This window comes from Ruditapes philippinarum, unplaced genomic scaffold (genome assembly GCF_026571515.1).
Source record: "Ruditapes philippinarum isolate M1 unplaced genomic scaffold, ASM2657151v2 ctg882_1_1_1_1, whole genome shotgun sequence".
Taxonomy (NCBI): domain Eukaryota; kingdom Metazoa; phylum Mollusca; class Bivalvia; order Venerida; family Veneridae; genus Ruditapes; species Ruditapes philippinarum.
In genome coordinates, this window is record NW_026854959.1 from 32,416 (window position 1) to 56,580 (window position 24,165).

Below are 24,165 nucleotides of genomic sequence, written 5' to 3' on the forward strand. Positions count from 1 at the left end.
GACATTTAATGTGATCAAGTATATTTCTTGTTTTTCATGGCGGCATGGCCAAGTGGTTATCATGTCGAACCATGGATTTAAGGATTGCTGTCTGCATGGGTTCAAACCCCATCAAGGGCGAGCCATTGTTTCCCTGAGCAAGAAACTTTACACTCATTGCTCAGTACTGTTTAGTTACAGGAACGGATTCGAGAATGTTTCTATAAGGTTTAAGCTTCCTACAAAATTGAATTTTATTTCTGTTTAACCCTAAGCTTGGTTGCAGCAGCAAAGTCTAACCATGCACCCAGTGCAGAATAAATACCATGGTCTTGCACTATTCGCTATTCAGTCAGTACTGGATTTCCATAGTTTTGTCCAGATCAAAAGATGGACAAGTCCATTTAAGATATCTAGCTGAGAAAGCCTTAGGGTTACTGACAGTAAAGATCAAAATAGTGATCACCCCTGAAACTTTGGCCATTTCATTCTGCCTTAAGAGAAAAAAAATAGTATTGAATATTTAATCATGCTTTAGTAATAACTGTCCCCTAAGAATTTCAAGAACAAGCAGTAAATGGAGAATTAATAGCCTTAGTCTTTTTGTTCTACTAATTGACCACTTTAAATGATAACAGGTCCTGGTTTTATAAATGGTGTAACATGGGACACAGATGTTTGACCATCTCCTGGACATATTAATCTCAAATCTGCATCTTATTTAAGTCCAGTTTGATCTTAGCCAAAAAAATTAGTCATGCTTTTTTCATCAGTAACTAGATTATTCCACTTAAGAACATATTCTATGATTAAGTTTTTGATTGCCTGCTTGTTTTGTTTATTTCCAGGGAATTAAGTTAGATGCAAAAGACATTGAACAGAGATTGGACAGATACTGAGCTATTTTTTAAGGCATACCATGAATATCTCCACTACCAAGGAATACACCAGGGGTCAGTTTTATGCTCTTTATTGTTTGTGTAATTTATGTGTTTTGGGACAATAACTTAAATTTGTGATAGTAGCTACAGATTACAGTGGAAACTTAACCCAGCCCTGTATTGCTGTTTCACTTACATAATGTGCAGTATAAGTATTGATATAATACCCCCATCAAGTCACATTTTACTGACTTATCTCTGTCATAGATTTACTATCCCCTCATTTCAAACTTAGAGCTGTCTCCTTGTTCTTGTTTTAGAACTATCCCCTCATGCTGTCTTATAACTATACCTTCATCACAGTGTTTGAATTGTCCCCTTTTTCCATTTGAGAACATCTTCTTCCAGTCTTAAATATTTGCCCTCATTCTAGTTTCAAAACCATCTTTTAATTCATGTGTATGAACTAACCCCCTATCTTAGTCTTTGAATATTCCCCACTCAAGTATTAAGACTACATCATCAGTCATAGAACATTTCCCTTCACCAACTCTCCCCTAGTCATGACAGTCTTAGGAATATCCCCTTATGTTGAGCACCATACCGTGAAGAAAGAATCAGTTTGTTCAGTCAGGGAGTTGAACCCATGAGGCATATATTTTCAGAGTTACCTCCCTTACCACCTGAATATGAAGATGATAATCATTAAAGGGTTTCCTACAGTCATGCTACCATGATAATGTGATTTAACCATTTTTAAAAGATCGTACATGCTGCATTTTCATAGGAGGTCCTTTTTGTATGTTATAAAGAAGTACAAAACATCAAAAAAATTAAAAATACATTCATCCATCTGTACTCAGATTAGAACTGCATGGTATGAAATTAAGAATGGAAACTGTAAGCTGTTTTGTTTGTTAATTTGTAAGAAACATTAATTATAAGTCAGGGCACACAATGTGAGATTAAAGACTTATAAACTTTTTGCAACAAATGTTTGATGTGATGGACATTAAAATTTAATCTGTTGAAGAACGCTTCAAGAAAAGTGTCACTTTTTGTCCTTACTTTGTAATGATCCATTTGTGCAAGATTGCACGAGTTATTTTATCATGCGATTATTTGTCACCAAATTACACGGCATGCTGATTCACTCTATGGCTTGTAACTTGAAATAACCGGTTATTATTTTCATTTAAACACTGTATCGGTAGCCCATTTTTCGAAAGCATTACCAACTAGTGGGACTCTTTTTATGGAAAATAAAGCGCTAAAATTTGACTATCGGTGAGCAAATATTTCCTTGCAAATATCTTCGCAATTGAATTTTTCACTCAGAGCATCAGTGAGACACATTAAAAAGGGTCGTTATGTGTATCAAAGATGAAATAATGTTGCAATTACTCGTCTATGGTTTCTTTTTAATGTTTCATTTGAAATGATAATCAGTTTTTTTGTGCGTCTGCTGATGCAATCGCGAGTAAATTACCCATTTCTTTTGTGTTAGAAGTGAACATTAAGAAAATGAGATTTTATGAAAAATTGATATGATTTTCAACTGAATATGACGAAAATGTACAAGCCAAATGTGTTGATATAATAATTATATTTATGTGTATTAAGTTATAGGAGTTTGAGATAAATATTTTTAAACCAGACAAGCAGTAGATTTTTGACACTGCTCTGGTAGATTTTTGTCGTTTTTGGGAGTGATCTGGGTGTATATTGATTGATAATAACCCAATCAGCTAATGTTAACCTAATATGGACGTACCGTCCTTCTTTGAAAAAATTCATGAGACAAAAAAAACAGCTTCAGCAAATTATTTTTAATAAATACCATCCGATTATTAAGGTAGTTAAATGATGTTAGCTATTCCTGTTTAACTATCCAGGAGAAGTGAGATTTCCTGTGTTTGAAAAATAACTTTTGTAACTTTTATTGATAAGCACTAAAACATTTTGAATGTATGGGAAAAGCTTGCAATTTGCCTGAAATTTAGAAACAGGGGTACTAAAGTTAAGTTTAATAACTCTTGTGTACATTTTCTTTTATCCCTATGTTAAGAAATCTTGTTTGGTTTGTCTTGTAGGTGAATAGACTTTTGGTGACATTACACAAGATGACAATTTCCACATAACATATCTCAATTGTAAATTTTCAAAATCATGCCCCTTTTGATCTTTTTGATATTAAAATTTTAATGATATTTGATGTGATATTGACAGCTTCATAACTTTTTGATCACATTTAAATTTTGCAAGATTTACATTACATAACATACGGTCATGACTTTATCAATAGTAATCTGCAGTTTGAAAACAATACCATTATAAATCATTAATAATGTGTTTTATTCCATTTCATCTCAGAAGATGCAGCAAAATGGCTTTCCCCTGTCAGCATAAAACAAAGATAAAAGATGTCTAAAGATCAAAGAAAAACATCAAAGGGTCCACCCCTAATTAGGTAATCAATTTAAAGGAGATTGTATACACTTTAATTGCATCACTAATCAATATGAATGTTGACATTAAAATTCATAAAATGATCCAGTGTATTTGTTTTAGTGTAAGCTAATATTTGCCTATAGGTTGTGAGTGAAAGTTATCAATAATTTTATACTTATTAATTACAGGGTATTTTGTTATCAGCCGATAGATGGATAAATAGTTCATAAAAAGACGCTCTGTCAGTTTTCACATGACTGCTTAAATGTCATAGGCAAGCTGTATCCAAGGTTTATGATAAACATAATCTATTTCAAAAATATCTGGATCTTGATAATATGTATCATAATTTTTTTGAAACTAGACTGGTCCCAAGATTTATATTTGGCTTCATCTGAATCCAAAGAAACATTGTATTGAATACCAGTCTTGATTTAAGAATTTTAAATTCTAAATTCTATACCAGTCTGGATTTGATAATGTAAATGTTTGAAAACTAGTATGAATTTGGATCTGGTATTCTCCTTTTTGTTGAAACCATTATTAGGTAATGTAAAATATGATTATTGTCATACTGAAAACCAGTCTGTGTCGATATCCAGTCTGAATTGAAATACAAATAGAAAACCAGCCTGTATCTGGATCCTGGAAAACTGACTGGTCAGTGCAAAAGGTAGAGTACTGTAGGACTGAGTGGCGTCCATGGCTGAGTGGATAAAGTTGTCAAACCACCTGTCACTGTTGTAGGTTCGAGCTGTGAGAGAAGCCATATGTGTGTGAATCTGGCAAACTGGGTTTGATTTTGTATGGTGCAGGTCACTTTTGGTTTGATTGATCATGAAATAATTTCTAAAGTCAATCACACTGTATCTCTGCTCTGGCATGTTCAGAAGTTATTAGTTCCTTGTGAAAATGAAGGCAACTAGTACTGGTTAACTGCTGAACAGCCTGCCCAGGAACGATGCAGTGGCTGAACTGTGCTCTGATGAATTCGTGATGTCTTACTGTCATGATCTTGAGGGTAAACTACCAACTACCAACAGCCCCACCATATCTTGATCCTGGATAATTTGGTTAGGTTGAAATCAATTCATCAGTATTTTAATATATTGTTTTCTTCCTTGACCATAAGGGGGCAATTTTAATTTCACCAAAAAAAAAGAAAAAGAAGTCAGTTTTGACAACTCTTTTTTTTTTCAGATTTTTTTTTTTTCTGAATATTATATTAATCAAGGAAAAAAACAGCATACTTTATTTAAGTTAGGCTGTACCGTTTATTTATATCCAGTGTATGTCCTAGATAAAATAAAGATCTATAGTAATGGGATGTAAATTGTTGACCATTACAAGATGGTCAGTTGTTGGTCAACTAATTTGTCATATTTCACGCAGGTTGACAGTTCATAAGGTGATATAGATGCTGAAATTGCCAACAATATAAACAAGTGTTTAATAGCCTTCTCATGTTTGTGTTGGTAATTTTATACTCTTGTTCTGATAAAACATGTTTATTTATTTTGGATTTTATATATTACTGGATTGAAGTAGGGAAATATTTTGTTATTTAATTGGATATTAATATTTTATTGGATTGGATATTAATATTTTATTGGGTAAGTATTATTCTGAAAATGATTAATTTAAGTTTGCGATGTTTGTTTTGGAATTTATTAGATTTCTCAGAATTGAAAAAAAGAGGTCATTGGTATTGAGGAGGTTACATTTAGATTAATTAATGTTAAAATTTATTTTATATTGGTGAATTATACAATTTTATTGTTTTGTTTTTTTTGCATTATTTCTACTTGTGCACAGTTAAAGTACATATAACCAGTGTTAGTTGCCTTCATGTTAGCATGGATCTAATAACTTCTGTCCATGCCAGGGCAGAGGTACAATGCAAATGATTGAGATCAGTCACAACCACGTGACCAGAACCATCAGGGTTGTCCAATTTACAAACCAAAGTCCTACCTATTCAGCTAAGTTACCAGATGGAAATGAACTAACATTCTTTAAGTTGGTATGTAATAATATACACCTATTTCTTGCTGGTTGTTTGGAAATGACGTTGAGGATCATATTGCAAACAAGGGTTTATATATGGTCATATAACCTTAACAAATTTATATCACAGCAAACTTCCTTTTTTATAGAAAAAAAGTGAGATTTCTTCATATATTGACAGCACCTGTTTATATAAAACTAAATAAACATCACAATAATTATTGTCCAATGAAAAGCAATGTTACAAACCTGCAGTAGTATAATAAGAACTTTAAACTACCAGCATCTTTAGGCTACTGCAATTATTATGGAGCCATGCTGGCCTTTTGACCAAAATCAATATTGTTGGAATATTTTATTTTAGCTTTCTTATATCGGTTTAAACATATTTATTGATATATATATACATTTTGCATGGTGAACAATATTTACACAATACATTTTAGGGATTGAGCAGAAAGATATGAAAGCTTAAGAGTGTACTCTTTTTCTTAATTTGAAATTCCTCTTATTAACAGTGGACAATCCATAATTCAAAACAAAGACATGGCCTTTATAGGAATTTAGTAAGTAAAAGGTTAATGTAAAAGTGTCAGGTGCACCTTAAAACTAAAACTTTTAAGACAAATTTTCACTGACATATTTTTTCTCAGAAGGGTATGGTAGCTGTCAAAAGGGTGTTCTAATTAATAGCTAATTGTCATAGTATGACAATATTAATTATTAAGACAATCTAGTATAACTGTATAACTGCACTGTATTATTAGGCTGTGGGTTGTCACATCAAAGTGACCATGTACCGGTCAGATATGTCATTCTGGACACTAACTTCACACCAAAGGTGTCTGCCTTAACATTCCTCAAAGCAAGCCTGTCTTAGATCATATAAATATTACATGTCCGGCCAGGCAATAAAAGGTGATATTGTCCCCTTTGTTGTATATTAAAAAATTTTCTTTGTCTTCTCTCTTTAATTATAGTTTGGCATTTGCTTACCCCTTTCTCTTCTCTCTTAATTATAGTTTGGCATTTAAATTTTTTTTTACCCCACTCTAGGTGGAGCATTTAGATAAGCCCCCGTCCATCCATCTGTGTATGCTTTTGTCCGTCTGTTCCAAAATGTTGTGTCATGTGTCGCTCTAAAAGTACTTGAGCTAGAGTCAACAAACTTTCCAAGAATGTTGATCAGCATGTGAAGTTGTGCACCTTGGCTTTTGCATGTGGATAAATTCAGTTTTGTTAGAGTGATTGCCCTTGACTTAGTAAAAATTAGCATTTTTCAGATTGTGTCTTGAATAGCCCAAAAGTATTTGACCTGGAGTCATGAAACTTTTCAGAAATGTTGGTCAGCATGTGTAGTTGTGAATTATTATACAGAATTTATCAGTTCCTTATCAGTGCAGGCAACCAGTACTAGTTAACAGCTCAGCCTGCCCAGGAACGATGCCGTGGCTGAACTGTGCTCTGATGAATTCAAAGTGGCATACATAACATTACATTACAACATCGAGAAGGTCGATGGTTCTACTCTGATGCCAACTTGTGCCTGAAATAATTTTAAAGTAACACGTTAGGTCTTCCACCACCAGTAAAGCTGGATTGTAGCTATAGGTATCTGGACCTTTTTCGTGTTTTGATTCGACCTGAATCGAAATTAATTGAAAATTTCTGAAAAGTTCATCTCATGGTGAATTCTATAGTGTATATTTAAAAAATTTTCAGACTTGGCAAAAAGATTTATCAACACTTGTAGGATAGTACTTATGAAGACTAATTCGGTTTTCGTGTCTAGTTCCCTAAAATTGAATTACCGAAACTGAGGAGACGCCACGTAATGAAAATATATACAATGAATCACTTGGTAATATGTTGTTATTAAAGGAAAATTGTATTAAATATATTTTATGACTACATATTGAAACAAGAGTAGTAAAAATGTCTTTTTAGCATAGTTAGGATGTTGATAAGTGATTTTTTATTGCTCTGTGGCGCGTACGAAATTTGATCATATCGGTACCTTAATATGCATTTTATGACGGCTCATAATGGTATAGAAAACCACAAATTAATAACATGAAGTCTTATTGTCAGGGTTTATGTGAGAATAAAAAACCCATCCTTTGAAACATCATTATTATCTGAAATGCAAAAAAAGAATACTCGTCAGAAAATAAGAGGCTTGTTGGTTTGAGATTTTGAACTTTTGGGCTATATAATTTGGGAATATTGGGCTGTGCCACAGCCATGTTGCCTTTATGTGATCAGTGCACTTTGACAAGATTCAATACTGTTAGAAGCCCAGTTGTCACATCTTGATAATGAAATACCTTAATAAACAACAAATTATTAAAAAATGGAAGTATTCAGGGCAGGTCCATCGTATGACAGTCATAAGTTGTAGATAAAAATGTTAAAATGTTAATTGTAGTCCTATTTTAAGATTGTCTAAATTTTACTGAAGCAAATATGATAAAGAGAAGCTTAAAAGTTGTAAAATATAAAACATGTAATTATTTTCGGAGAAGACATTAAGTTGTCATTTAACAATATGATAAGAATTTTCCTTTTTCTAATAAAATATTCTAAAAAAATCAATTTGTCACTTAAATGTAAGAATTTTACCAAAAACAGGAAACATACACATTTAATACGCGCCTTTAGTGTAACACTAGCATTTAGCGCACTCTTACGCTATGATTGTATAATGCGATGATGTCACGTCCAAAATATATCAATGAGCGTGCCATACCATTTTTATGGAGTCGCAAAAGCCAAATTGGTACAATATGTGATAAAAGAAGTTAACCTATCACAACACTTAGGTGACAATATGAACTAAAAAGAAAAGAAAAATGTTATTAACGAGAACAGTTAGCAAGAAGCAAAAGAAAGGTGTTGTAAGAAAATAACTGGAGAAAAGGGTTATAATGAGGTTAAAGATACGCAAATCAAAAAAAATAATAAATAAACAAATTATTCAATCTATGAGAGAGAAGCTTTAACTAAAATGATGAACGAGGATTCGTTTTTAGTAGATTTTAATCTTGAAAATCAAACGACTCTATTTAACAAGGTAAATGACTAAGTTTTTGGGGTAGATTGGCAGATATTTAATCATCGTGATTCATAATGAATTCATTTCACTGTGGAAATTGAATTAATTATCATATTTCTTCATACCATACGAGCACAGAATGTGTTACTTTGAATTTTGTATTTGGTTACAAATTGAAAATTTTTATCTCGTTTTTTCCATTACTAGTATTTGATGTTTTGAGTCTATAATATTTTATAGCTACTGTATATGGCAAGTAAATTTGTATAATGTTTGTATGAAAGAACTGCTGACATGCCTTTGTGATGCAGCGTGGTCCTCCCATACATGTATTGCTGGATGTGTTGACATGACAGTGCTGGTTTGAATTCAAATCCCAAATTATCCTCTCCATTTATTAATAGCACTTCATTTTTTAGCTGCAAAAAATATATACACCACCAGTGATTTTCAAAGAAAGTAGAATGATATATAAAAGTGTCAGTGAAGTTTATAACAACATAATGCTAGTGAAATATCAATTTAGATATGTAGCAAAAGTTATAGTGAAATTTCCAGTACTTTGAGAATTTGAACTGAGGGTCAAGGTAATTTTGGGTCAAGGTTATATCTCTTTATATCAGACAAATTGTCTTGTTTAACCCTTATTCTGCTTCAACCCAAGTGACCAGTGCAGACAAAGATCAGACGGCAAATCTGTGCAGTCATGCATGTGGCAAATGCTCATTGAAATTCAAGACGATAAAAAATCCAGTTTTGAGCCCCCAAATTCTACTGGTAATCCAGTTTTAGGCCATTTTTGTCACATGTATATGTGCCATTTGATCTAATGGTCTGCACTATTTGGTATTCAATCTGTTCTTATTTTGTAAATTTCCCTAAAAAATGATGAAATGGAAGATGGACAAGTCCCTTTAAGTAATTCAGTGTTGTTAGAGTAAAAACACAATTTTCTGGACATGTTTTGCATAAAGGGAATTATCTGAATAATTCAGAGAATTATTGACATGTATAGAATGATACTGATATTTTCAAGTATCGTATTATCCTTATTAAATATTGAAATAAAACTGCTCTGTCTGCTGCACTACATCAGTCCTAATTATTCATGCATAGACACCCAGTATTGTCACGATCTAATTACATAATACACTTTAACCAATTGATACTTTAACATACTAGTTTATCATATATTGCCATGGTATAACATCAATGTCACAAAACTATCAAAATTAAAATTCCGATAATTATTAGATGTCATTCAAACAAAGACTCGTTAAAATAATATAGATGCATTATAAATAATTATATTATATAAATTATATCAATTTAAAATTCCAATTATAATTATTATATATCATTCAAACTAAGAGTAGTAAAAAATAATATACTTTATATATGCACGTATATATAATTATTTTCATTACAAAAGTGCTGTTTTGAGCCAGTTTGCAATATCAAACGCTTATAGATGATTAATTGATTTTTTCAGTGAATTCGATATATGACATTACTGCATGTTTCCGGTCTGTTGAACTCCGGCTTATGTCTCTGGTACTGTGTTTATGTCTGTAGTAGGCAGGTTTGGTAGCGCAGGTCGCGGGGTGATTTGGAGCAATATGATATGGTAATAATTATATCAGTTCATTAAAGATGTAATATGAGCATTTACTGTCTGGTATGACATGAGTTAATGCTGACAATTGTGTCAAATTAGCCAGATATTTGACACATCATTGTGTTTTGTTTATGCCCCCGCCATGTAATGGCCGGGGCATATAGTGTTACCCTGTTCCGTCCTTCTGTCATTCCGTCATTCCGTCCTTCCGTCATTCTGTCATTCCGTCATCATCAGTTTCCGTTCATTATCTTAGTAACGGTTGCACATATTCAACTCAAATTTGACATATGGATATGTCATTAGAAAATACAGGTCAAGTTCGAATTTGGTCATGGTTCGATGATTTTTGGCAGAGTTATGCCCCTTTTACTTTGAAAATAATATGAAATTTTGAGTTTCCGTTCATTATCTCCACAACGGTACAACACATTCAACTCAAATTTGACATATGGATATGTCATTAAAAAATACAGGTCAAGTTCCAATTTTGTCATGGTTCGATGATTTTTGGCAGAGTTATGCTCCTTTTACTTTGAAAATAATATGAAATTTTTAGTTTCTGTTTATTATCTCCCCAACAGTACAACACATTCAACTCAAATTTGACATATGGATATGTTTTTGGAATGCCCAGGCCCAGTTCGAATTTGTTCATTGTTCAATGATTTTTGGCAGAGTAATGCCCCTTTCACTTTGAAATTAATATGAAATTTACAGTTTCTGTTCATTATCTACCCAGCAGTGTTACATATTCAACTCAAATTTGACATATGGATATGTCAAAGGAATGGGCAGGTCAAGTTGGAATTTGGTCATGGTTCGATGATTTTTTTGGCAGAGTTATGTCCCTTTCACTTTGAAAATAATATAGATACAGCAGTTTAAGTTTGAATTTGGTCGTGGTTCAATGATTTTGGACAAACTTATCTTTCTTGAATATTGGAAAATTTTTGAACTTTCAGTTTCAGCACTCATACTTTTGTGGAAATGTATGTAGCCATTATTTTGGCTACAAATATGAAATATGCTATTTTCAAAAGGTTAAGACTGAATAATTTCAGTGCCTTGAACATTGTATGGAAATGGTTTGTGTTAACATTGAAAAGTTTTAAGGGCTTTGAACTTTAAATGAAAACAATAATTTGTGCAAACAAATTTGGAACTAAATATTATAACATCTGAAATTTTGGCTGCATGCGGGGGCATCCGTGGCATGATGACACATTTCTAGTTTATACAGAATTAAAGGGTTTTTTTCTGACAATAGGTAAAGAATTTTTTTATATATAAATGTCAGATATTATGAATTTCCTCTAGTGGTGATCAGACTTATAATTTTGGAAGTAGTGTGAAATGTGTTTGGTTTATTCACTCCAATTTTAGAGTTTATGCCAAACAGGATACCATATAAAATAACATTGAAGTTTTCAGTATTAAAGATTTCTTGAATGCATCCTTATGTAAATTCATGGTATTATTTTAAATTTGGGTTTTACGTGGCACCAATTCAGTAAAGGGTCATAATTATGGCAACTTTCTTGCTTGACTGAAAGAGGAAGACCTCAGGTGCCCATCTCTGCATTATTTCAGGTACGAACTGGCCGCCAAGTGGAACCACCGTCTTTCCAAACTTTATTTTTCAACCAATTTAAGTTTTGAAATCTGCCAAAGCTGGTTCTAGTGGGCTCCTAAGAAGCATGGACCCCACTTATAGACAGTTGCCACAATTTTTCAGAAAATACAGTCTCGTCCCATGTTTATACACAAATTAGACCATACATGTAGTAGAAAATATGTAATAATATTTATAATATTTGATCTAATTATAGTACATTGTGTATTTCAATAAGAAATAACTGAAGTAGAAAGATAAAAAACCTTCAGGTTTTGGCATGAAGGTCGGGCAATTTGATACTTAATTTTACTGATATCATCATACCGATACAAAATTATGCAGAAAGATTTTTCAATCGTGTCGACTGTTTAATTGAGATTTTCAGATATCCAGAGCTTTTTTATTCATACCGAATTAGACTTTACATGTATATACATCATTTATAAAAATAATCTATTTTTAGGTTATTTGTTTTCTTATGTAATAGAATATTCTCTTGGATGTTGAAGTGTTTAATCTCTGAATTTGGATTAAATTTGTTTTTCTATGAAGGTTAGAATAATGTTTTGAAATTGCTTTTTATACCGAGTTGGTGAGATGTAAAAATCTACCCTCAAAAAAGGAAATAATTTTTCTATATGAAATGATATTTGAATGAATTGTTGAATGAATCTGAAAATTTTTTGCCTTCATTCTGAAGATATCATAAATTATTTCTATTTTTGTACCACTGGTATGTTAAGTCATAATGGCAATGAGTACCACAGACTGGGCAAAGCTTAATGCACTAGACTATAGTAATGATGGACCTCCATCTGAGGAAATTAAATTAACCCATACTTCTACATTTGGATTTTTAAACCATTGGTAAAGGCCACACCCTAATATGGAAAACTATTGCTGCTAAAAGTACCAGCAGTGTGATTGGACATATCCCTAAGTATTTTGGCTGCTAAATAAAATTTCCATAGCACAGGAACAGAAGGAATGTAAACCATTTGCTCATTTTCCTGCTTTTCCCCCTACCTTTTCCAAGGGGTGGAAAGGTGCTATGGTTACAATATACTTGTGCATAAATAGACCCTTGACTGTTGCCTGCATTTTGACAGTAATTATTCACATTTTAATTCTTCTGAAATTGACAATGGATAGTTCAAGATTTGAAGCTGGGCTAGTCTATTACGTAAGTTAAGTTGTGGTAAAGTTCAATTCCACAAAACAATCGCCACTTTTTTACACTTCTGTATGTTTTTGATGAAATATTTGAAGAAAATCCTTGCACACCAGATGATCTGTGGCTCTGCCCAATTTTAATATTGTAGGACAAAATTGTCACATTTTTGTTCAGGTGTAATGTAATTTATAACCTGAAATAGAGTCGTTTAAATGCAGGCGTAAGATATAGATGATAGTGTTTTGTGAGCGGGAGGGGTAATTACGACAGTATATTGTGAAGAGCTCAATACTTCAATGATTACCAACATGCTAATGTTGATTTCAGGCTACCCGAACCCCTTTGAATTTAAATTGATGGTTAATGGCCTGATTTTTCAGACTGTTACATGAGCATTAATTATTTCGATGTTATCTTAATGCGTCTGTCTTCCTTCAAGAATAATGAAAGCATAATGTAATAGGAAACCGGCCATAATTGCTACAATATTTCTAACTTTCAATGTCATGTTTTGAATGAAGTCATACTGATTTATGCTAAAAGAAGGCAACAATTGAAACCAGCATTGAAATTATTTCAAAAGGAATATAAAGTATGTTTTGAATTACATTGTACATGCATGCAAGAGCTTGCGGCTATAAGCCATTGTCACAAATAGTAAGTAAGGCAAGCCAATGTCTCCAATAGTAAGTAAGGAAGGCCAATGTCTCCAATAGTAAGTAAGGAAGGCCAATGTCTCCAATAGTAAGTAAGGAAGGCCAATGTCTCCAATAGTAAGTAAAATGTCTCCAATAGTAAGTAAGGCAAGTCAATCTCACCAATAGTAAGTAAGGAAGGCCAGTGTTACCAACAGTAAGGCAAGGCAATGTCACCTATAGTAAGCAAAGAAGGCCAATGTCACTAATAGTAAGCAGAGAGGGTCAATGTCACCTGTAGTAGGTAAGCCAAGCCAATGTCACAAAATTAGTAAGTAAGGCAAGCCAATGTCACCAATAGTAAGTAAGGCAAGCCAATGTCACTGATAGTAAGTAAGGCAAGCAAATGTCACAAATAGTAAGCAAAAAAGGCCAATGTCACCAATAGTAAGCAAGGCAAGTCTGCTCATCTGAATAGCCAGATATCATGTACTCTATCTTTCAACAGCTTTTTGTGCCCCCACTTTAGTGGCGGGCATTTAGATTTAACCCTTGTCTGTCTGTCCGTCCGTCCTTCCGTCTGTCCGTTCACTTTTGTGTCGCACATAACTCAAAAAGGATTTGACCTAGAGTCATGAAACTTTACAGGAATGTTGATCAGCATGTGTAGTTGTGCACCTGGGTATTTTCGTCTGGATATTTTAAGTATTTTTAGAGTTATTGCCCTTGTCTTAGTAAAATTTTGCAATTTTCAATTTGTGTCGCATGTAACTCAAAAAGTATTTGACCTAGAGTCATGAAACTTAACAGGAATGTTGATCAGCATGTCTAGTTGTGCACCTGGGTATTTTCGACTGGATATTTTTAGTATTTTTAGAGTTATTGCCCTTGACTTAGTAAAATTTTGCAATTTTCAACTTGTGTCACATGTAACTCAAAAAGGATTTGACATAGAGTCATGAAACTTTACAGGAATGTTGATCAGCATGTGTAGTTGTGCACCTGGGTATTTTTGTCTGGATTTATATAGTATTTTTAGAGTTATAGCCCTTGACTTTGAAAATTTTTGCAATTTTCAATTTGCGTCGCATGTTACTCAAAAAGGATTTGACATAGAGTCATTGAACCTTATGGGAAGGTTGCTCAGCATATTTAGTTTTGCACCTGGGGTTTCGCTTGTGGATTTATCCAGTATTTGTAGAGTTATTACCCTTGACTTAGTAAAAACCGTTTCATTATGTTGTTATTTGTTCCTTGAGTGCTTGAGTTAGAATCAACCAACTTTACAGGAATAATGATCAACATCACTAAATTACAGGAATATTGATTCACATCTCTGTGAAGCTATGAACCTGGGACTTTGCATGTGGATTTTTTTTCAGTTTTGTTAGAGTTATTGCCCTTGACTAACAGTAGTATAAATTTGCAATTTTCAACTTGTTCATGCATAGCTCAAAAAGTATTTCACTTGTAGGCCTGAAAGTTTACAAGAATGTTGGTCAGCATGTGTACTTATGCACCTTGGGGTTTGCTCGTGGATTTATTCAGTATTTGTAAAGTTCTTGCCCTTTAATTAGTAAAAGATTTTTAGTTTTCAAAAAATATTTGCCCTAGAGTCATAAGATTGACAGAACAGTGGCGCGGTGGGGGCACCCGTGTCCTATGGACACATTTCTAGTTTTGAACAATTTGATATTGAAATCCCAAAATTAACAATGGTCAGGCTATAACATAATGATAGGGTACCTGTGTGTAGATTTTCAAAGGTTTTTGCTCAAAATCACCCGAGTTGCACAGTCTGCTTTTGATATTTCCTAAAATAATAACTCTGTTGGTGTTATTCCTTGAGCTTAGTGAATTTTCATGGTCCTTGAATTCACTCTCAAGACATCTTATATGCTTGTTTATTTCAGTATTTACTAAGCATAAGAAAATGTTTCTTGTCATGACTCTTGTTCATTGCTTTCCAAGCTCTGGTAAACACTGATTACAACAAAGAGTTGTGAATCACAATTTGAAATGTTCCAGACGTTTAATATTGTATTGGTTTCATCATGGTCTCATGATTGTATTGCAATAATTGAGTTAGTCCGTCAAAATAAATGACTATTAATTCTTTGCCTGTCAGAACCCAATGAACTTCCAATGAAACAAGTTTCATAGATATGTTTTTATAGATAAAACAGACATATTTCAGGCAATGCTTTATTTTGTGGGATTTTACCTTGACTGACAGCAGCCTCATTCTGATTTAGGTCTGAGACCACTAATAGTGACATGTGGAGCACATTTTGACTTTCGTTGAAAAATTGGTCATGTGATACCAATTTCTTTATACTATATATATTTAACCAGGTTTTCAACAAAAACCGGGTTATTGTAATGCCGAAGCAGCGGGCGGGCAGGCGGGCGGGCGGGTGTCAACTTTTGGTTTCCGGTCAATAACTTGAGTTTGCTTTGGCCTATTGACACCAAACTTGGTGTTTAGGTAGCTTATGTCAAAAGGCAGCTTGGGATTGCTACCCAGGTGTCTGTGATCAAGGTCAAGGTCGCTGTTACTAAAAATAGAAATTCAGTTTCCGCTTAATAACTTGAGTTTGCTTTGGCCTATTGACACCAAACATGGTGTGTAGGTAGCTTATATCAAGACGCAGCTTGGGATTGCTACCCAGGTGTCTGTGATCAAGATCAAGGTCACTGTAACTAAAAATAGAAATTCAGTTTCCGCTCAATAATGAGTTTGCTTTGGCCTATTGACACCAAACTTGATAAATGGAAAGCTTATATGAAGAGGCAGCTTGGGATTGCTACCCATGTGTCTGTGATCAAGGTTAATGTATTTAGTTTTCATGTTTTAACTTGAGTTTGCTTTGACCTTTCACCAAACTTGCTGAGTCTCAGGCAGCTTTGGATTGCCACTTAGATATCTAGGAGCAAGTTCAAGATCATTTGCTTACAATATAATTTTCAGCTTCTACTCAATTACTTCAGTGCACTTTAACCTATTGATTGCTGTCACATCAAAACTTAATCGTTGAAAACCTGGTTTTCGTTGCATTGCGGCGCTTCTTGTTTTATATATCTGAAATGATGAAATGGTTTTGGAAAGGTATTTTGAAAGAAGAATTTGATTACTTAGGATGTTGGTGCTTTAGAATCATTGATGTGCCTTTGTAGCAATGTCCTAAATGTCATAAAAGCGCGCCAATTGAATACACCTAGTTCTCTTGGCTCTGTTCTACCAGATGCTTAAAAGAGTTATCTGGCCCAAGGATCAAACAAGTTCAAATCAGATGCTCCCATTATTGAGTTAAGCAGTGGACCACTAATATAAGGAAGAAATAAACAGGCTTTCTCTATATATTTTAAGGTAAATTTTATTGATTTATGAATAAATGGCAGCATGGCTGAGTGGTTAACATGTCAGACTAGTAATGGAATGATCGTTAGCTGCATGGGTTCAAACCCTGTCAGGAGTCCTTTAGCAAGAAACTTTACTCTCTTTGCACAGTACTGGTTTGTATCAAACAACGGATTCGAAAGTGTGACTGTAAGCTTATTGCTTAATTTATACACAATCAAACTAAAATAAATTCTGAATATACCAACAACATAATTTTTCCTATTTGGTTAACATGTTAGAGCTTTTCCCAACTTGAGACAAAACATACCCTGGAATTTGAAAATTGCAGCCATGTTTATTATAGGTTACATAATATTTTACACAAATGCTCAAACAAATGAGCCGTGTCACGACAAAACCAATATAATGAGTTTGCGACCAGCATGGATCCAGACCAGCCTGCGCATCCGCGCAGTCTGATCAGGATCCATGCTGTTCGCTATCAGTTTCTTTACTTGTTATAGGGTTTGTAAGCGAACAGCATGGATCCTGATCAGACTGCATGGAGGCTGGTCTGGATCCATGCTGGTCGCAAACCCATTATGTTGGTTTTGTCATGACACGGCTCAAATAAATTTGATCAAAATCATGCATATCACTGAATTGTAATCCATTTAGAGTAAGCTTAATTAGATGAAAAAGGCAACATAGTGTAATATAACCTCAATTTTGTTAATAAATTGTACCAGGCGTCCTACTGTTTCAGGCATAAAACATCTTTTAAAATGTTATAATGTCACTGCGAAATATCTGGTTAACACATACATTATTTAGTTACTGCGTTACACCAGAAAATGCTTTTAGAAAACCCATTTCGGTCCCATGCTTTCACGTGTTTTGACGGAGAATTGTGTTTGATGGTGACGCCAAAGTTCTGTGGGTAGCCCGCCATCTGACAGCATAGGGCCATACATTATCGCAGCAAAGTGTATTTATTCTATACTTCAAAATCAATTAACACTGATCACATCCAGAAGAGTGGTTGTCCAATTATATACATTAATCATAATGCCCTCACAACTAACTGATAAAACTCCTTAATTGATTTTTTACTCGGGGAAAATTTATAGAGAACGATTCCCAAGATAAGGGTAGACCTTCGCTGAGAGCATTGTGTTGTGTTTTTTCTAAGTTACTATGTCAGATTTGGTTTAATATACCGTATTTTTTTTCTAGAAAATACATAGAAACAAGTCCCAAGAGTGAGCAAGCTCATAGTTTGGTACTTTGGACATGATTGTAAAAGATACAGTAAAATGAATAGGGGAAAAAAAAGAGGGGGAAGTATTGGGGTTCTTTTAAGGGTCATATTGAAATTGGAAAGATCAGTTGGTGACTTTTCAGCTTTGAGTAGAGGGAGAAATACCTCCTGGGGGCCCCATGATGCAGCATTGCAAGTGTGAGGAGGTATATTTCTCTTTAAAAACATAAGACCTTTGGAAATCTTCCTCCCTGTCAACGAGTTTGATGTCTCTTTTGGGCTTCAAACCAATAGCATTGAGTGGCAAATATACAAATGTACAGAATTTGGAAACCAGTAAAAGGACTTGATATTTCATTGGCTCATAACAGTGTCTTATAAGGTCAACTTCATTACCCGTTTATTAAGACAAACGCGAGTAACATACATCAATGCAAAGTAGATAATTTTGTTCCAGTGTTTATATTTCTGTCTATTTCAGTCCACTGATTTGATGTATCCATTCTCTGACTGTCATTTCTTTGAAATATTGGTGATTGAGTTCCATAAAAAGCTCTTGTGACTACTATCGGCTACTTGTGGCTCATTTACTTCCCATTTCCTGGACTGTCCATCATTTAGTGCTGGAAATTCATCATACTTGATAAAATATCTTTGATACAATGAATCTTGTCAGCTTAGTTCTAGATTTTGTTGTGTAACTCTTTTAAATACAAAATTTACTGTCAAAATTTGCTGTCACAGAACTTTGTATCTATTGAATGTAGTTACATTTTCAAATTATTTTTACTATTTCACATTTGTTGAAGGGATGAAAGACTTCACAAGTGATAAAACCTTAATAAGACTGATTTATAAAAAAAAGGAACGCAAAAAAAAAGAAAGAAAAACAGCCGCCTATTATTATTTTATTTCAATGGATTCAGCCACTTTCTACTTATTTTGGATAAATGTACATACTTTTGGTTACATTTTTATGTCCTATGGGGAACACATTTTTTCTAATTTCCTTAAAGTATCATATCCAGAGATCATCATTAGTGACATGGATATAGCAATAAATAAAGAAGAAAGCATATCGATTCCCGATTTTAAAGATTTCCGTTAACTGTAACATTATATACATTTAGGCATATCATGGGTCCCGGCAGCAGCAACAAAGTTCATATTTGGTGTACATTTACTGCAGAACTGTCATATAATGGTCAGTTTTAATAAGCATAATGAACATAACGGGCAATACCGGTCAGTAGCAATCAATAACAATGGGCTATGAGAGACAATCAGTAAAGTCCAGATGTCCGCTGATGTCCAGCGATAAGGCTATGATTCAGCCTTAAGTACAGGATGACCAGTGGTCAATTGTAGCGAAATAACAATGGAATGATAATGGACGGAAAGTGATAGCCCAACATTAATCGTGCAAAACGTGACACAACTCCTGTCAAATGCAAATGGAAGTTCTGTAAGAAAAATGAGTTTGTAGCAGGCTAAATTAAACCTCCTACATTTATTTTTCGCTTGTCATCGCTACATTTTGTTACTTTATTTCTCTATTTTCCATGATGCTTTTGATAAGCATTCAGAATTGTTCTCAGTAAAGATTTAGGATTTTCCCTATTTCTCATATATTTATAATCAACTTAGGGATTTTATGTACATGTATATCATCTGTGGAAATCAAGCTTCTTATTGATATAGATTCATAGACTGCTTCCATATCTTCTTGTGAAAAACACAGTCTTTCTACCTGTTTTTTGAGAATAGGTTAAGGTTAGCCTATTGGAACTTTTTTTCTTTTCTCTTTTTTTGAGCAATATTTATCATTAATGAAAAATTGATTTGAAATATCAATAAGTTTTAATAAGATCGTTAGATTCTCCTTACAACTTATACACTTGATGTAACTAGCCATTCAAGCAAGAATAAAATGTGCATTAAAATGCCAATTCCTACAATGGCAGTGCTTAATGTTCAATAAAATTGTCATTTTGATTTATGAATTTTATCATTTCTGCCTGGTTAGTGAGAGATTGCATTATCAAATTTTGCATGCAGTAGAATTCATTTATGGTCATTGATTGAGGATAATTGAAATAATTAGAGAGATAACTCGCAATGACCATTGAGCTATGGTTGACCACTATAGGGCCTGTTTCCCACATTTAATTATCAATTTACATAATTTATACATTTATGATCAGAATATAATTGATTAATTGATTGATTCATCATACTTGAACAATGATTGCTTTATTTTCCATTGCAGTAGTCGCAAAAAAGATGACTGTATCTGTATTAAAAAAAAAGAATGGAGCTTTTATTAATTTCATTTTGAAGAGTTCTTTTATGTAATAAACAACTTTAGCCAAGTATTATGGAAATAATGTTTTACTCACATTAATTCAGAATTAAGCTGATCTAGATTAGTTGTGTGTGTGTATTTTTTTTTAATAGAACACTGTTATTTGGTTGTTTTCTTCAAATTCGAAGGAATAGGGATTTTGCTTCTTTCTGGACATGAACTATGTGTCTTGTATTTGGCCACATTTTGATTCATTTTGTAAAGGATACTGTCTTTGAGTGACCATATGTCTTGGACGGTGACAGTGGTCATCTTCTTTATAATGCTTGCGGGTAAAATATGTGAAAACTGATAGTGTTATAATGCTTTTTTGCTGCGTGCCCTGTGGCCATTTTATAGTTTGTCCAGTCCATTTAAGGTGTTGAATTAGACTGATCATTGTTTTAGAAATGGGTTTCTGTGAAATACGGCAATTTTACGCCATTTGCCCTCGACTTAAAAACATTTATTGTCAATTATCGTGGGCCATTTCGGAAATATCATTTCCCTGATTTAAATGGGCTTAATTACTGAAATGAGAGAACTTAATGAAACGGTTTTGTCAGAAAGAATAATGTTTACTTTTGACGGTGAAATATTTTTAAAAGTGATACCGTAACCTTCCGCCAATATCAAAGAAGCCACCATCATTTGAAATGTGTAGATATTAACAGTTAATTATATGGTGCATTTAATTGTAAATTTCTCATTTAGTTTTTGATACGATATTTAAACTGTGCAGATGAAACCAAAATTGTTTTTGCATAATTATATTGGAATGTACAAATAAATTTTTTTCTTTTTATCACTTAGATAACATATTCAATATCTTTTGATGAGCGGAAATGAAACACTCTTGTTATTTTTTGTTTCTCAATTAATATTCATAAAGAATAAATCATTTTCCTGACATATGACATCTTTTTTTCTTGAGGACGTGTGTCCAGCATTTTCATATTGACAGTTTTTTCAATGCCCTTATTTCATGTTTAAAAAATCACTAGATTATACGTCTGCGGAGAATTTGGTTATTTATAGACCATGATTAATGAGATTTGTTCAAACATCAACAAACGTGTGTCCAGTCTAAATATTTTTAATTGTTCCCTGTCCGAGCATAAATCACAACAAAGAAACGAGGATTTGTCATAATTCACAAGTATCGCCACCAATTAAAACTTTCACTGGACCTTAATTAACTAATTATCGTTGCGATTAGCCCAGTATGAACTTTTGTCCAGTTACATTTCAATAAATCCACTTGGTACAATGTCCGCTATTTAGCATCTCTGTTTAAGAACGAATCTCATTTGGGTTTCATTGTATTGTTTGAATGAATCAAGTGAAATGATCGGCGGTCACCCAGGGAGTACTACGGGTGCGTTTTCCTTAGTTCTTCCGACCTGGGTCAAGTGTGATTATTGTTTGGCATGTGAATTATAAACACTGACCAGCGTCCAGTTGATCTATCGAGGAAGTTGTCACATTCTGGACAAATGCAGATGAGTATTTGCAGAAAATGCAATCACATGGAATCGTTTGCAGATTTTAAATCAATTTTGTGTCAGAATTGACGTCTGTGTTACAATCGTTGGTCAGTATCGTTGATCGGAATTTGTTCAGCTGTGAAAATGTAAATTTGCTCTGGTGTTTCAAAATTAACCCTGCGCCTGCAAAACAAAAGCACACAATCATTGCATGTAGACGAATTAGCTCTCACTTTTATTTTCTCTATTTTGACCTAAGCTTGTACGAACCAACCATTTTAAAATGGTCTTCAAATGCAAGCTTTTGATTGGCTGATTCAGAGCTTATTAAATTGTACGTAGATTAAATTGTAAGTAGGGTAGGTTGAGAAGTGTCTTCTAAATTGATTTATAGCATTTGAAATCAAGTAAAGTATCTATATTTAAGTTTTGATAGCCATTAAACTTATATAGACGGTTCATAATTCTTATCCATGTATAATCAGGGGTTTTTTTCTCCTGGGGTTGGGAGGGGTCTGTTAAATATATTATTAATTAAATAAATCTCACCTGCGTAAACTGTTTCTGTACTTACATTGAGTTACAATTATTGTTTCATTATTCAGATTAATTTTACTGCTGCTACCCATCTGTATGACATCAGCTTTCATTTATTACATGTATATCGGTATTCAGTTTTAAAAAATATTTTTTTTAACCCTTATCACACTATACATCTTAAATATTGATCTTACAATCAAGACAAAACTATTCATCATTAAAAATGGACTGCCTGAATTGTGAACAGTGCAGACCATGATCAGACGGTACAGATGTGTTGGGTGATCTTGGCCTGCACTGGTTGCACCAGTAGAATGCTGGCCAAAAGTTAATCAAGTGTTTTGTGTTTGTTTTCAGATATAAGTGCTGCAAGCTACAGGCATGGTGGATAAGGTGCAAATTTGACTATACAGTGGCTTTCTGAGTATTTAACAAGGTATGTTCTGGTGTTTTTTTGGTGTATTAGGGTAAAAAGGCACTACTGGTGGTGTTTTGGTTTGTTAAAAGATTTAATTCATGCTAAGATATCCATGTTGAAAAAAAATATGGTGTATAAAAAAGACATAAAATTAATGTTTTAGATGCTGATCCATATGTGAGCATATGATTGTACAATTTAGTTTCATTGACATAGTTTCATCTCTGCAATGCACTTGCTATGAACACTCTTTCGCTAAAAATAATAGACCTGAATTGTTTGTGCAATATCAAAATATAAATGGGTTTGCCACCCTTTCCCTTAGCTTGCTGGTGGGAACAGATTTTACCTATATTGCCATCTGATCATGGTCTGCACTGTTTGCTGTTTAGTCATGTACTTATTTTGATTAAAAGATGGAAAAGTCCATTTAATAAAAGATGGAAAAGTCCATTTCAGATTATTTTTTATGGTAAGGGTTAAATTTATTTCAAGCTTTTTCTTATTCTTCCTTTGAGTCAGCTTCTTTGTCAAATATTTGCCCAAAGACAGGTGCTTCACGAAACAAAAGAAAATGCTTTATATCCTTTTTGATCTTTTTTTGATAAAGGATTTTTCTTTATGAAAATAAAAATACCTTGAAAAATTTGATCATAGTTATTTAAATCATATTAAACTGCCAAAATGATAATGTCACGGGCCTTTTTGTGACTTTGAATAATCGGGGGATCATCTTTCAATAGCCTCGCATGGCATTTCTGTTTTGAAATATTTTAATAATGGACAAAAGGTATGCATTCATAATTATGAGATCACTTTTGTATGAAAGGCGTTTAATGGTATAAGTTATATAGGAGCTACTTGTTTGTAGTAAAAGGAAAAGAATGAAATTTCGGCTAATGTGCACCTTAAACGGTCTTTGGTTAGACTTTGATATCACAAAAAAGTATTTTTCATTTGTTGTGGTGATTAAAAAATATGGTTAATAAGTGGTGTTTCTAAAAATAGAAGCAGGCCTCTATCCCAATTGGCACCATTGTTGTGGTGTTGAAAATTAAAAGCCTTATGTTTTCTATATATAGAATTTAGTTACTTATTACCTAATGTTCTTAGTTTGCTCAGGAGGACTCTTTAATAGGGAAAAATTTAATCGTCAGGATGACACCACCCTTTGAATGCAAAGGGAAATAAAACACAAATGTTGAATAAATTTAAATCAACCAAATTTTTAATGAACTAAGTTTTTATTTACACTAAAAGTTACTTAAAACTAAACAAGTTGACAAAATGTACTTTAATATAAACTGTCTGTAATTAACCAAAAATATGAGAATAAAAATAAACTAGTGAATAA

General features: G+C 33.3%; 1 long non-coding RNA gene across 1 annotated transcript; it reads left to right on the plus strand.

The window, feature by feature from the left end:
- The first annotated feature begins 549 nt into the window (after window positions 1–549).
- Window positions 550–9,991, plus strand: LOC132741618 (uncharacterized). Its single transcript, XR_009627305.1, has 3 exons — window positions 550–932; window positions 3,234–3,330; window positions 9,866–9,991. It is a non-coding gene; the product is annotated as an uncharacterized LOC132741618 (long non-coding RNA).
- The last annotated feature ends 14,174 nt before the right edge of the window (window positions 9,992–24,165 follow it).